This window comes from Leptinotarsa decemlineata, unplaced genomic scaffold (genome assembly GCF_025532065.1).
Source record: "Leptinotarsa decemlineata unplaced genomic scaffold, Ldec_3_MD MMD2_tig00026314_RagTag_RagTag, whole genome shotgun sequence".
Classification (NCBI taxonomy): Eukaryota; Metazoa; Arthropoda; class Insecta; order Coleoptera; family Chrysomelidae; genus Leptinotarsa; species Leptinotarsa decemlineata.
The window spans coordinates 8,228,257-8,245,327 of record NW_027412684.1 but is presented as its reverse complement, the minus strand read 5'-3'; the positions used below and the strand labels follow the sequence as shown (position 1 = coordinate 8,245,327).

The following is a 17,071-nucleotide window of genomic DNA, read 5'->3' as shown; positions in this document are numbered from 1 at the left end:
AATTAGGTCCAATTCATATTTTCGTCGTCTAATATTGTGCCAAAAAATGCTGTAAATTAATCAATTGTTAGAACAATTGCTGACTGAACCAGAAAAATGGTGGTCCGGTCTGACCCGGTCGTCCGGCCCAGAAGCTTGACGAAGAAGGTAAAACATCTTTAATTGTCAGCTCGCACAAATTTCGACTTCTGAGAGTTGTCGTTCGTGGGGGAGCGATAGCTGGTTGAAGGAACAAACAGATTATACCAGAATAGACTGATTAATTTTTGGGAAAGAAAGTTTTTGGCTTTCTACTACTCTATCTCGATACAAAAAAAATGAGGGAATCTTCCAAAGAAAGGTAGGAAGTAATCGATTTGAAAATAAGTAACTCTATACATGGATGTGTCGATCATGCAAATAAGTAACTTTCAGACACAAACTGAAAGAAAGTCCTCCTGAAACAGCAACTATCATATAAACATTGAATTACACGAAAGAAAAAAATTCTTTCGAAACAAATACTTCTATATGAACACTGAATTATACAGAAGATACTTTTCTTTACTCAGTTTGTATTTCAAACATTCGTTGTGGAATAAAATCAGATATCATTCACATGAGTTCTACTTTAAATGAATGGTAACAAATTGCACTTACATGGAACACTGTCATCCTCACTGGTATACATCGATGTTTCGCCGTAAGACACTTGCCCTAAGGCTCTTCAGAACCAAATTGGATATTTTAGAGAATACACACAATTCATTAATGAATTATCCATGTATAGAGTTTCTTATTTTCAAATTGATTACTTCCTTCCTTCCTTTGGAAGATTCCCTCATCTTTTTTTGTTTCGAGATGGAGTAGTAGAAAGCAAAAAACTTTCTTTCCCAAAAATTAATCACTCCTAAAAATATAACCCCTTCAATTCAGACTGATTAATATTTCGTGAAACGGCGAAGTTCAGGTGTCTGAGGAAATCTCTATACTCTGTTCTCCACTTAACAATGGACTCAAAATATAACTCAACAAAAGCTTAGAGTACAACTCTACTAAGCTGAATGAAAATAACAATGAAAAAGTAAAGAGAGAAACGTTTCTGAGCAACGTTCTAGGACCTCCCGTAAGATGCGCGTGGTAGAAAACACGTTTAAAGACGATCGGAGCTCTTGTAGTGTCCACTTCGGTCAAGAATAGTATGCGACAAAAGTCTGTGCCCTAAGAAAATGGCATTCGAATCGAAATTGAGACGAAAAGTTTTGTGTGGTCAAGCGAAAGAATTGATTGCTAATGTACTTTTTTTCATGCAACGAGAAGCTGATAATGACATAAGCCATTTGAAGGCGTTGTGCAAAAGCGGCGGGTGTAAGTTTGGATACCATTAAAAGAATAGTTCGTGAAACGAAAACAATTGAAAATGGTGAGTCATTCTCTTTTTCAACGCCTAATGAAAAACGACATAAAAAGCATCAAAATCAGATTTTGATGGTTTCGACAAGGGTCTTCTTCGCTGATATATAATCAATTATTACATTACTGAGAAAAATTTCCCACCTTACGCCGCATACATTAAAAATCCTTGACGAAACTGGTTATGAGTCTGTGAAAAAAATAGAGTTCAGATGGAGGAAAACGAAAAAAATGAAAAATTGCTCACGGAAAAACCGGCGATTCAGCAGTTGCGAAAAAAATTTCTCAGAGAAATACCGCGAAGAAGGTCAAACAATAATTTATATGGATGAAACATATATCCATGCTTCACATACAAATGAGAAGATTTTGATTGATTATTTACTTGCACCAATTTCAAAAGGGCAGAGAGTTGTAATTGTGAATGCATGAGGAGAAAATTGATTTGTGAAAAATGCATTTCTAAAATTCAAATCCATCACAAAAGCAGGCGACTATCATAGCGAAATGAATTACGACAATCACAAAAAGTCGTTGCAAGAAATGGTAATCCCCAATCTTCCAGAAAAAAGCGTTTTGATTATAGACAAAGCCCTATACCACAATGCTCAGTGTGAAGAGTGCCCAAACATTTCCTCGAGAAAAGAAGATATGAGAGAATGGTTAAGACGATGGAACATTCATTTCACGGATGATATGCCAAAAATGGATATCTATTCCATTGTTCAAATTCATAAATAACGGTTCAAGTTGTATGAGATTGATAGGATTATGGAAAATCATGAACATACTGTACTCAGATTGCCTCCTTATCATCCAGATTTGAACCCAATAGAATCAGTATGGACATCATTGAAACAATATGTGGTTGATAAAAATGTGTACTTCAATTTCAAATCCATTGAAAGTTCAGTGACGAATTCTTCACTTCGTTTTCTTAAGAGCAGTGAAAAAAACGTTGCGAACATTCAAAACGCTTCGAAAAATTTTATGCTTTGAAGGGACTTGCTCTTGATTTCGCAATAGACAATGTTATTATGTATGTTCAAGGTGATAGTGACGATAGCACCAGTGAGGATAGTGATTACGCCCTACAAGCGATTCTGATTTGTCTGGAGTTGAACCTTTGTAATAATTTGATCATTAATTCAATTATATTTTTGTTTGGATTCATTCATCTTAATAAATATAATGTTTCCCAAGAAATTTTCATTCTGAAATTTAGTCTTCAACCCAAATAAATAACATTTTCAGAATAAGTCTTTCTACCTTTCCTTAATAAACTCAAATGCAATACAGACTGCTGAAAAACAAACTTATTCAAATTCAATTACGTAAATACCGCATTATCATTCTAAAATAATAATTGACCATCAATTGAAAAACCATCAACCCTTATTGCTACTTGCGGCGAGGACTCTCAGGCCACTCTAAAACCCAAATAGGCGCACCAAGTCGCATGGAATATTTCATTCTTTTCTATCATGTCTCTGTTCTCTGTCAGTAGTGTAAGCAAGTGGTGATATTGTCGCAACTCAGTTCTCGCTTGGCTATTTACGAGAGGATTTTTATTTGCTGTTTCACCCATTCATTCATTCATTCAAATAATAAAAGAACTCATTTAAAACTTAATTAAATGTTTATTGTAAAAGAAACGAAAAAAATACTTTAAATAAACTCACACTCAAATGTTAATAAGAAAAAATACATTAAAATAATCAAAAAACTTACATAATACTGCCACCCAGCAGGATTGAAGAAAAGGAGATGTGCTGCATTTTCTGAAGACCCAATCGATACGTAAATGAATGCTGTCTGTTGACTGTTAACTGTTAACTCTTAATGATCTTGACCTCCCTCAATATTTATAAAGAATTATACGCTGACATTGCGACTTTGATCCGGTCACTGTACTGAGGTAAAATGCACAGCATGCAATCTGTGCCAAGTTTGCATATTTGGAGATTGTTTTATATTCCATATCCTGTGATCGGATCAATTTCGATGTCTATGAACTTGAAATATCAAAAGATGGAATTCTGAATACTGAGTGTTTTTGTGTTAAAATATTGAAGTGAGGTTGGAACATCTTTCAATTCATGTATTTACTTAAATGAATCTGAATAATTTCATGATTATCTTCTATATTTGACACATCTCCCCTCCACGTTAAAGCTGGCCCCCAGCTTTCTGGGTGGTAATGAAAAACAAAAAAAAAAATGAAAACTCACAACTCAATAAAAATATTTTGAATAATAAAAAAACAATGGGTTTAAAATATGATTATAAACATCAATTACAAACTACATGTCCTATAAATGTTAGAAAAAACTATATTGTCCAATTGATTCTGCAACTATGAGTTCCCACACTAATATTGTCATAGTCCGGCACTGAACTTTGTCTGTCTTCGTGTCACTCCACCAATCTGTCCGCACAGCGTTCCGTGTCTTGGTTCTGACTTTGTTTTGGTTGACGGCTGCTCGGCTACCACAACTCAACTGGATGGAAACATTGGCAACGTAACAGTGGACTGAATTGGACTGGACTATAATTACGTATTACGTTGTGCTTTGCGTTTTCTCGTATTACCAGAACATGTTTTTATGGTTTCCGTGAAATGTATTTGTCATTCTGTTCCATGCCTATTCTCTCAATTGTGAATAGAGAAGAAGAGTTACGATTTGACATGACATATGACATACATATAATTTGATGAATATGTGAATATTTATGCGGGTAGGATTCTGAGTTTCGCCGTTGAAGTGTCGACATCTCAACAATAAGAGACCAGGCGCAAGAAAAAAGGCAAATTTCGGGTGTGCATTGTGCTTATTCTTATTCTATTTTCTTTCAACTCGCATATCATCCATAGCATTCATAGTTTGATTTCGGGAGTATGGATTTGGATACGGGGGGAGATGAATCTCCCCCTATAAAAAAAGCGAACATAGGAGATGAAATTGGTGACGATGGGGATAGCAACGACAAAGAGGTAGAAAATATCTTTAACTCACAAACTTTTGCAGATAATATCAATGAATTTAATATTTACGAACTTCGAAACCGTGAATTACAATCCTTATCTGAACACAATCTAACCACTAACATGACAAAAACACCTGACACGCAGGGACAAAAAAAGGAGATACGTTTTTATAAAGAAGGGTCATTGGGACCGTTTCTTGTTATAATTGAGGCTACACAAGAATCAGGAAATAATATTGGACGATATAATCACTTGAAGATAGCGAAGGAAATTTTTGATTTAAAATTAAATAATATCATTCGAATTAAAAATAAAGGTATCAATAAAATTGGCGTAGAATTTAATAATAGAATTGATGCAAATAATTTTGTTAATAATGAAACTATTAAAAACAGGGGATACAAAATGTATATACCATATAATTATGTAACTTGCAAGGGCATTGTTCGAGGAATTAGTACTAATTTTTTAGATGAAGAGATTAAACATATGATAAAAAGTCAATTTCCAGTTCTTGAGGTGAGGAGAATGAACAGGAGGGTGGTTGAAGACGGAAAAACACAATATAAACCTACAACTACAGTACTTGTCACATTTGAGGGGGTTACATTACCAGGAAAGGTTGAATTATGTTACATGAAATACTTTGTCACACCCTATGTACCTCAAGTAACACAATGTTATGTGTGTCTATTATATGGTCACACAAGTAAGCAGTGTAAAGGCAAACGTAAATGTTTTAGTTGTTCAAAAGAACATGATACGGAAGAGCAGTATGAAAATTGCGTAGAAATTGAATGCTATCATTGTAAGGCTAATCACAAGTCAAACAATAGGAATTGTAAAGAATACGAACGCCAGAAAACTATTAGAGAGAAAATGACTTTTGAGAATATTTCATATTTTGAAGCGGCACAATTTTTTCCCAAAGGGCGAGATTCCATTAGTACAATTCAAATAAATCAAAACTTTCCTCCTCTATCACAGAGTAACAGTCCAGACAACAATGTACCAGAAAATATACCAATTAGACACAGACGACAAATTTATCAGGACAGAAACACGAACAACAAACGCACATACACTCAAATAGTTACAAACAGCCAGAAAAACAAAAATAATGTACAAACCACGGATGTGGACTGGAATGCTCTGAATGACATATTATTGCATCCAAACGGGGCAGTCCATCAACCCAAAAATGGGGTTATGATGGACCATGCTAACAAAGAAAATAGTAGAAATAACTCAGAAACTTTTAACATTAGGGAAACTAATTCAAATGGAAACTTCAGATCATTTAGGCCCACAGGTGCCATACCTAAAACAAAAAACCATGACAATGCAACTACAGAAAACGAAATAATTAAAAAATTTTTGACATTATTCTCAGAAATTCCATCAAATGTACAAAATCAACTTGTGATTTTATTTAATCAACTGAAAGGTTATACGGACCGAGATGCAAAGCATCTTGGAACCGGACGGCAAACACAATAATATTGCACTAATAAAATTCAAGATATTACAGTGGAACATTAGGAGTGTGAACACGAATAGACATAACCTCTTAAATATCATTACCGAATATGAACCAGATATCATTTTGCTGAATGAAACTTGGCTCAAATGTGAACAAAAATTTGAAATCAAAACGTATAACATAGTTAGAACCGATAGGAAAGATGGTTACGGAGGGGTCGCCACTCTCATACGATCTAATCTCAAGTACAAGATAATCAGTTATGATAATACCCTAGACAGTGATAATTATCAATTCAATGTTATAACAATAGGAAATATCCATATAATCAACATGTATAGTACTTTAAATAACATTCCAACATGTAATACAATGAATAGAATTTTGAGCAAAATTTCGGGGGCATTAGTGTGGATGGGGGATCTGAACGCACATCATCCTGTATGGGGAAGTAACAAAAGTAATAGTAATGGCAACATTTTGATGTCTGTTATGCAGGATAACGACTTAGTTGTCTTGAATGATGGTACGTCAACACGATTTCAAAATCCAACGGATAATCCTAGTCCAATAGATTTGACAATAGTATCTGCAAGTTTAGCTACTAAATGTACGTGGCAAGTTTTAGTCGACTGTGGATTTAGCGATCATTATCCTACTATGTGTACAATCGGTGATTCTATAATGGCAAAAGAATATACAAGCACTAGGAATAACAGAATATATCGCAATGCAAATTGGGATATATATCATAGCTACATATTAGACAATATGAATAATCAAAAAAAATACTCATATGAGGAAATTACAGAGCTCATGAATAATGCAGCCGAGGTAGCTATTCCAAAAAGAAAATCAAATAATAGAACCACTCCGGTGTGCCCATGGTGGGATAATGAATGTGACCAGAAAGTAGATGAACGAAAAAGAATTATTTCAGTATTCAAGCAATATCCTACTATTGATAACTACATAGCTTCAAAACAAATTATTGCAAGGACAAGGAGGTTTCTTAAGAAAAAAAAACGCATTGGGTTTCGCAAATTTTGCTCCTCACTTAATAGAGAGACCAATATGTCTTATGTATGGAGAATGATTAAAAAATTTTCAAATCGGAATAATCCGCTAACTATAGCCAATAAATTACCAGATAGTAATGTAGCAGAAACATTTTTAGCAAATTTAACTATTTGTGACATAAACCCTAGCTTTGAATTAATACCCATTACGACAGAGTCAGAACCATTTAATATTATAGAGTTGAACAATAGCATGAGATACATCAGGAGCACTGCACCAGGACTGGATAACATACCATATGTCATGTTTGATAAGATACCACATATACTGAAACATAAATTATTAGATTTATATAATAATATATTAAGAGGACTCACATTACCTACAGATTGGAAAGAGTATCTAATATTAGGTTTTTTAAAAAGGAACAAATGCCCCACTGACTTCAATAACTTCAGACCGATCGCATTACAATCGTGCGGCTTGAAAATTTTGGAAAAACTTATAAAAAACAGGGTTGAATGGCATTTTGAACACAATAAAATTTTATCTCCTTATCAAACAGGGTTTAGAAAAGGAAAAGGTATTCGGGATGGACTAGCATATTTGGTGACTTATGTACAAGTGGCATTTGGGGTGAATCAGACAGTGGTGGCGGTGCTCCTGGATATCAAAGGTGCATATGACAACGTCAATTTATATAATTTATACAAGTACTTGATAAAATATGGGATCAAAGAGGACTTAGCCAATTTGATATTCAGAATCTTATATAACAGACAAACTTTTATTTTAGATAACGATAATAATACACACGGACCAGAATCCGCTACAAGAGGTTTACCACAGGGATCACCATTAAGCCCGGTGTTATTTAATATATATATAAGATCCATATTCAATTGCATTCATCCACGTACTAAACTTATCGCGTATGCGGATGACCTGGTTCTTTTAGTTAAAGGAGCTAGTGTTAATGATATTGAAACTCACATCAATCTTTCATTACAAAACATATCAGATTGGATGAAAGCACATGATCTTCAGCTATCTATTCACAAGTGTGAAGCAATTTGGTTTCATAATTATAGATCGGTCAAAGATAACCCTAATATCGTCATAGGCTCAGACATAATCAACGTTAGAAAAGAAATCAAATACTTGGGAGTGACCCTCACTCACAATCTCAAGTGGGATACACACATAAGTAACTCCATTAGACGAGCAAGTCAAGGTATCAATGTAATCAGATGTTTCAGTAAGGTATGGTGGGGCGCAGACCCAAAATGCCTTCTGATGGCTTTCAATGGCATAATAAAATCACATTTAGACTTTGGATCAATTTTCTTACAACCTTGCACAAAAAACAACCTGAATAAATTAAACAGAGTCTTCTATCATGGTCTGAGAGCGATAACAGGAACAATGAAATCCACTCCGATCACTGCACTTTTGGCAGAAACAGGAGAGATGAGTTTAGAATTCAGACGAGAATGGCTTGCAACTAAATTCGTTATAAATAGAATTGATCACCATCCTCCCGTTATACATTTGTTAAAGATATTACATGATCTTTGTAAAAGCAAACAAGGATACTGGAGGAACAGAGAGTTCCCTTATTTAGTTACAGCACTAGACAAAATCACACCGTACACAAAGGATATATACAAAAACAATATCATTCCAGCCTTTAGTTTCCACTTTGATACGTATATTCATGATGTACAATCGGTAGAGTTGAAATTGCAAAAACACGACTCCTCAAGTCGCATCAATGTTAAACACTTTGTAGCGAACAATCCTGACCATACTTTTGTATATACAGATGCGTCCAAAATGAAAGATAAGGTAGGAATAGGGATTCATATACCGCAAAAGAATATCTCGTTTGCCGCACGACTCAATAGCCTTACACCAATATGTGATGCAGAACTCATTGCAATTCATCAAGGAATGATGATGTGCTTAGAAAATAATTTGAACAATAATGTTATACTCTCAGACTCTAAAAGTGCATTGGAAAAAATTTCCACAAGTACTATTACAGCTCGCAGCGATTACATAAGTCTGACAATAAAACAAATGGTATACTTAGCGTCATTAAATGAGGTTACATTCAAATTTGTTTGGATCCCCGGTCACTCTAAAATAGATGGTAATGAAAAAGCAGATATACTAGCCAAAGTTGGCACATCTCTTAATGTTCCACTGAATATCAAGTTGAATAAACACAGTCTGTTGCCCATCTTCAAACATCGAATAAAAGATGCTTTCCATCAGGTCTGGAAGAGGGACGTACAATTCAAAGGTAAATCGTATTACCAAATCCATCCAGAGTACCCTAAAAACACCTGGTATCTTGAGTACCCTTATATGGATAGGCGACATATTACCACGATAATACGGATGAAAACGGGACATTGTGTACACAAAGAACATCTTTTCAGATTGAAGATTGTTGATCACCCTAACTGTGAATGTGGTGAAGTAGAAACGCTAAACCACATATTCCTGAAATGTCCAATCAATAAGATCCCGAACAGAGACTTGTATAATGATCTCATCCTCAAAGGCGTTGCTGCCCCCATGAGTATCACAACAATTTTACATGGTTTAAATCTTCCTATATTAAAAATAATAACACAATTTATAGACCACAACAAACTCAAACTATGATGTTCCTTAATTCATTTCAGTTTCATTCATTTCCATCCCAGTTACAACTATAATCATTCCTATTGTTAGTACTATCTGTTTTTAAGCCCACTTATCCTTAGCACACGCAGATACTCAGAAGAACTAGAAGTCTCCGAAGAACGAATATATACCAAGAAACAATATGGATTACAGCATGATCACCGATCAGACAACGCTGTAACCCCCCGAATAGAGCTGGCTAAATGCGCCGCACGGAAGCAATAGCCAAGAGAACCTAGAGAGAGAGAGAGAATATTTATGCGTGAAGTGATTTTGATTTTACACTTCGAAATATATTTATATCTGTGTGTTCATCGTGTAATAGTGTGATCGAGTTATTAGCTGCCCAGGAATATAGAAATTACCCCTTCGAGAGCTTTTGGGAAACTTCAAACATTATCGTTTGTGGTTCTGTTGTGTCAGCATTTATGAAACTAGCGTTGTTTTCATAAATTACTTGCGAAATATTTTCTGTAGGCTGCTTGGGATTTGGATTATCCTGGTACTCAACGGTATGATGGTGATTCTGAATTGTTTTGAGTATTACAATTCTATTCACATATTATGTCTGTGGATGATGTCTGCCCACACAGGAACTGTTTATCAGCTACTCAGAACAACTGCTAACGCAACAACGTAAGTATTTGTTTCTGGTTGAATATGGCACTAGTGACTGCGATATTCCTATAGTTCATTCATTTGAGCCATGATGATTCAACTTCATGTTACCCTAGGTCATCCATCGTGCTGTCTGTGGTACGATCTGCTGAATGTCCTGAAGTGGAAAACCGTAACAGGGGTGATGGAGTAGTGGAGTAGTGACTGCCTCGAAGTGCCTTGGGGTGTGGTGTTGCCTCGATTGCATGAAACAAGAGAGAAATTCGGCAGTAAGTTCTTTCATGATATATTTTTATTCTTATAGCTAGGTTATGTTACTATTAAATTCGATAATAAAAAAAAATCAACAAAAATCACTGCATTCTATAGTTAACAATCATTTGACAGTTTAATCTAATTCGTTAGAGTACATATAATATACATTTAAGTTAATTTGACAATAACTTGCAGATACCTTACAAACTTTCTTTTTCAACTTTGAAGCATACTTTTTGATTTATGCTTGAGCATACTTTCAAAATTCATTGGTTCTTTATGACACACCCATTTTAATATTAATTTCTTTTTGTACAATTTTTCACTGATCCCTCACAGTATTTGTCACCTGTCTATTCAATTGTCACCTCATGTGATATACATTTCACTGAATAATAGGAAATTGAAAATAGCAATAGCAATTTATTTTCTTTTCAATGAAAATAAACAGCTATTGGAAATATTTATCGAAAACAACTACTTTCCTGGCTAGTACCAACGACGAATATTGAATTATATCGATAAATATATATTAGAAACCACATGTAAATTGCATCTCTCAGATTTTGCATATATTATTATTATTCTCTTTATTTTCTCTTACATTTCTTCATAATTACCATGACGTAGTAACTTTCTACATCTTGAAACATCATATTTGTCTTTTCTTAAGACAACTTTCTGTGTCGTACTTTCTACAACATCGTACCTGTCTTTCCTCCGAAGACCTCATATATGCGCATTTCATTTCATGCCTCATACAAAATTCATATTATAATCATCATTATTTCTCATGAACATCTAACATATTTTACACACCTTCAAAAATGAAAAATTTCATGCAGTTTTGGGAGCGTCCTCCACAGTCTGCCTTTTCATCTTGTGTGTATAGTCTACCTATATAAATGATTCTTCTTCAATACATAATCATCAATTCTCACCTTTTCAATATATCTATATGCTTCTTTTATTTCTCATAATATTACAAACTTCACTGTTTGTGGATCATCAGTCTGAGATGCTATTTCCTATTACTTTCCATACAAAATAAAAAAATAAAACTATGTGGTGACATTGAATTGTTTGTACTTCTTCTGGCCAGGGGTGTGTCAATAATGCATTCATTATTATTATGTTTCTTTTCTTATATAATTACTGCTTATTTTTCCTTAATTAATTGTGTGTAAAATTTTATTTGAAAAATGCAATTGAAAAAATATTTTGGATCTGCATTTCATTCAATTACTAATCTCTAATGTTTATATCCTAACTATTCTGGATTCTTATATGTTTAAAATTGAATATTTTGATTCGAGTCAGAATACTCATTCATGAAACAATTCAGTTCTGGAATTTTTCCGTATACCTAACTAGATGAATTAATTTTTGTTTGATATTATATGTACTCTGGACATGCCCTACCGATCATAATTTAACAAATTTAATTTTGTTATAGGGGAGGCACTCAAGATTATGCAACGAATAGTGAACAATAGTAGTTGAGGAAAAAACTTTTTGTGAAAGAGAGGTAAGTATGCTTGAAGTGTAACACTGCCATGTAAAACATGTTTTAATAAAATTTTTGAAGACCATCATCTTTTACTACCTCTTGATATCAGTCTCGCAATAAATATTTATAGCAAATGAATTGTTACTCTTCAAACTCAAAGAAAAATAAGTTTGAATATTTGCCGGTTATATTAAAATGAAACTATTTCCAGAATTTACTAAAAATAGTAAATCTGAGGGATTTTTTGAATATTTTACGTTGCGCTGTATCGAAAACAACATTACAAACCAATCGACAAGGGTTCATATTTATACTGTATGTCAAAAATGAGGATTTTTTCATGTTGGCGATCATGATGACGTTCCTTATCTCAACAGTTTTCAAAAAGTTAATAAAACTCAAAAATGGACTTTTTTCTTGTGTCAATATTCTTATTGATTATATTAAATATATTAATTACTTAATGAGCTGACGTTGATGACTACTAAAATTGTTTTCGAGCCATTTCCAATAAATTATTAAAGGATGATTGGGAACAAGGAATATCTTATGAATCCAACTAATTGATACTATGATACACATTCCCAAGCTGATGAAACAGATATTGGTTTGTGTATCATTTATATTCCAAAAAATCAGATACGAATGCAAAATTTCGAAATCATGTGATGAATAATCGTACGGAGCTGGATGAACAGGTATTCCATACGTTTAGCCAATCTCGACAGTACAGTTCCAAGCTGATGAAACAGATATTGGAAAATGTACCGCTCATACTTTCGAAATTTACAGACGATAAATGAAAATTTTTTCAAATTATTCCATTGGCAATCTTAAGAAGCTGAATGAACAGATATTCTTTATGATTGCTCAACTTCAGTAATACTTTTCTTTCTAAGCTGATGGACAGTTATTAGAAAGTGTATTACTCATAATTTGAGGAGAAGGGAAACATGGAAAGTTGACTGAAATGATAGGTTATATTTGGATTAAAAAAAATTGAAGCACAAGAACCAACATATTCAAAACTAATTATCAAACTATCAAAAAAAAAACATTTATTTGAGGTATATTAAAAAGAAGGAAAAACTGTAATTTTACTGGATGAAACAGCTATTAAATTCTCTCATTATTGGAAAACAAAAGAAAAATACACTTTTCTGCTAATTATCACAACATATTTTCAAAACTTGAACAATTCAACTTTTTGTATCAGAAAATTAGTTTCACAGGCCCATTATGAAGAATGGAGCCCCCGAGAACAAGAGAGGCGCCTCCACCACGTGTCGCAACTCAGTTCTCGCTTGGCTATTTACGAGAGGATTTTTATTTGCTGTTTCACCCATTCATTCATTCATTCAAATAATAAAAGAACTCATTTAAAACTTAATTAAATGTTTATTGTAAAAGAAACGAAAAAAATACTTTAAATAAACTCACACTCAAATGTTAATAAGAAAAAATACATTAAAATAATCAAAAAACTTACATAATACTGCCACCCAGCAGGATTGAAGAAAAGGAGATGTGCTGCATTTTCTGAAGACCCAATCGATACGTAAATGAATGCTGTCTGTTGACTGTTAACTCTTAATGATCTTGACCTCCCTCAATATTTATAAAGAATTATACGCTGACATTGCGACTTTGATCCGGTCACTGTACTGAGGTAAAATGCACAGCATGCAATCTGTGCCAAGTTTGCATATTTGGAGATTGTTTTATATTCCATATCCTGTGATCGGATCAATTTCGATGTCTATGAACTTGAAATATCAAAAGATGGAATTCTGAATACTGAGTGTTTTTGTGTTAAAATATTGAAGTGAGGTTGGAACATCTTTCAATTCATGTATTTACTTAAATGAATCTGAATAATTTCATGATTATCTTCTATATTTGACAATATGTTACAAGTCACTTCCTAGATTTAACAAGCTGTATGTTTGAGTATATTCTGCTTTGAATCTAGTAAAATATTTGCAATCTTTTAGTTTGCTTGGTGAGCTGTTGTATAATTTTGGACCAGCGAGGCTTTCATGTTTATGAGTACTCAGTTTTTTAGTGGGAGTGTGGTATGAATGATAAACAACAAGGGCCCAAGAATGGACCCTAGGTTTACTCCTCCTGACAACCCCAAATCATCCTACATCGCATCATACATTATAACTTTTTTGAAATCTGTTTATGAGGAACAATTTCAAAAACGCAGTCACTTCATTAGATGAAATAATAAGCTGTAGTATTCTAAAAATTAATTTATAATCTATGGTATCAAACACTCTGGAATAGTCAAGAAAAACTGCTGTTGTAATTATCCAAAACTTTCAAATCCAGATTGCGATGTAGGCAGGATTTTTTTGAAATTGTGAGTACTTTCTCAGTTGACTATTCACTTCTTTTCTTACTTTTAACAAGGTATTATATTGAATGGGTGGAGATCTTTGAATCTTTTTGGGTTGGAAACCATTATGTATGCCGATGAAAATACACTATTCAATAAGCAGAAGTTCACAATAAAAGTTGAAAAAGTTGAAAAGTTTTATACTTTCGATTTGGTTGAGTAATTTAACTTCATCAGAATTTTTCGGAAGATTTTCATGTTGGTGATTGAGAGAAAGTATGTATTTGATATACTCGTAATGATTGATCAAAGAGTGTGAACTTTCACAGCCGGAACTAACAGTGTGAAGGTTATTCGTGGTAGGCTTTTATGCCTGACCTTTCGTCTTCTACTGCGGTGAACATTATCGAAGGTGTTGAGGTAACCGTCAAAGTGTGAGCCACAATAAACCCTTGCGGATTGCAGTAGAGGGTCGAATAGACCTACTCATTTTGGACCCAACCTAACCTAACTAACCGTCAAAGTTGTTCTCAACGCAGAATTCGCAATGTTGGAATTTATCTCCGGTTTAATATCATCATTAGTAGACGTGTGCCAGATTTTACTGATATTCATTGCCTTTTCCTTTCTATTGAAATTAACCCTGTGTTTCTGAATTCCTATTGCCTCCCTCTTTCATAGCAATTCTGAGTTTTATCGAATATTTGTGTATCTTCGAATGAGATAATGTGAGTGGAATTTGTAGATAGATAGATAGATATTTATTTTCTTCTTCATTGCCACTATTACATGGATTAGGTAAGTCAGAAATAAATAAAATGAAATGTATAATGTATATATACTAAACACATCTTCCATAGACATATTTGATATTGTGAGGAAGCAAGTTGAAATAAGAACATCATCTGTAGATTCCAGTTTTTTTAAAGAATGCGTGATTAACCATGCCCAGTCGCAAATTTTTATAATTTCTAGTGGCATACTTTGAAATATCTCCGACTTTCTCAAAGTAACTGATGTTTGTTTTGACATACATTAAGATTTTCATGAGATATATACTAGTTAAAGTAGGGATGTTGTTCCGTATGAAAGTATCTCGGCATGATTCGTTATAGAAAAGATAAAATATTACACGAATTATCCTTTTTTGTATTACAAAAGGTCTTTTCATCTCTGTGCTATTTCCCCATGACATAATGTTGTAGTTCAGAGTTGAGTGAACTAATGCATAGTATACATTTAGTAGAGATTTCATGTTAAAGGATCTCTTCAGTTGCTTAATCGCAAAGCACTGGCTACTGAGTTTTTTGCAGATAAAGTCAATGTGCCGGTCCCAGTGCATTTTGGAGTCGATGAATGTGCCCAAAAATTTTACATCTTCACACATGCTCATCGTGATATTGTTTATTAATATATTGTAGTCTGATTGGTTTTTATGCATTCCAGTGATCTCAATGCATGTTGTCTTACTAATATTGATTGAAAGTTGATTTCTTTGGCACCATTCATGAAATTCATGTATGACTGTAAGGGCCCTGTTATTTGCTTCTTCTGGCGTTTTGTCATGCACCACTATTGAGGTATCATCTGCATACATGAATGTCTCTCCCGTACTTATGTGTAAAGGCAGATCATTGACATACAAGATGAATAGTAGCGGGCCTAGGATACTTCCTTGCGGTGTACCCAGTTCTATGCTAAATTTTTCTGATATTACATTTTCTGTCTATACTACGAGCTGGCGATTGGTAACATATGAAATGACCCAATCGTTCAGCGAGCCTCGTATGCGTATGCGAGTTGAGTTTATACGAGGTTATACGATCATATGCAGCTTTTTCGATGACTTTGGAGATGGGACTAACCAGTGCAATTGCCCTGTAATTTTCAATTAGGCGCTCGTCCCCTTTTTTGAAGACTTCAAAATTTTTAATAGATCTGGGAATTGGTCTGTGAGTAGAGAAAGGTTGATTATTTGGGTGAGATGAGGTGCTAAAATATATTTGCAATACTTTATTAATTTTACAGGTATTTCATCTAGACCAACTGAAGTCTTATTTTTGAGATTTGATATAATACTAATAACTTCGTGCTCACTATAGGGGTGAAAAAACATAGACGCATGATTGACTACTTTAACACTATCATTGTCAGATGTCATAGTTATCGCATTTCTCAGTGTATTCGCAATAGAGTTTGTGAAATGTGTTCCAAACAAGTTTGCGATAGCAATGGGCTCGGATATCATGCCGTTTGCTGTATCTAACGTAATAGGTTTGCGGTTGATTTTGTGTCTGTTGATATTATTATTAACAAATTTCCAAACATCCTTTGATGTGTTGTGTGAATTTGTGAGTATTTTTTCGAAGAAACTTTGTTTTTCGTTTGTTAGTTTCAATTCTAAACTATTCCTTTTCAATTTATATTTTTGATGGATACTATCTGACTCGGTTGCAAACTTCCTAAGCCAATTCAACTGGCGTAACTAATATTTATGCCATATTTTTGTAGCTGCAGGTCGGTCTACATTGGAAACTCGAAAAGAAGTATAGGTACTGAACACAAGAGAAATTTTGGATTCGGGTAAACCTACAAATTAGCTGTAGATGAACATACTCTCAACAGAGAAGGCACCCACATTATATCATTCAAAGATACACAGATACTAGATAAAACTCAGAATCACTATTCAAGAATATACAGAGGGGGAATATAAATTCAGAAACACAGGGATGATTTCAATAGAAAGGAAGAAGTAATGAA

General features: G+C 33.9%; 2 long non-coding RNA genes across 3 annotated transcripts; one reads left to right on the top strand and one right to left on the bottom strand.

Annotated features, from left to right (window-relative positions):
- Nucleotides 1-4,131: 4,131 nt before the first annotated feature.
- On the top strand, nt 4,132-12,398 carry LOC141485186 (uncharacterized). 2 transcript variants are annotated; one of them, XR_012467077.1, is made up of 4 exons: nt 4,132-4,211; nt 9,662-10,217; nt 10,316-10,468; nt 11,911-12,398. It is a non-coding gene; the product is annotated as an uncharacterized lncRNA (long non-coding RNA). The 2 variants fall into 2 exon arrangements; XR_012467076.1 differs by lacking the exon at nt 11,911-12,398 and having other exon boundaries at nt 10,316-11,643.
- LOC141485187 (uncharacterized) lies at nt 5,235-9,667 on the bottom strand. Its single transcript, XR_012467078.1, has 2 exons — nt 7,262-9,667; nt 5,235-7,211 (listed from the first exon to the last, which is right to left on the bottom strand). It is a non-coding gene; the product is annotated as an uncharacterized lncRNA (long non-coding RNA).
- Nucleotides 12,399-17,071: the final 4,673 nt, after the last annotated feature.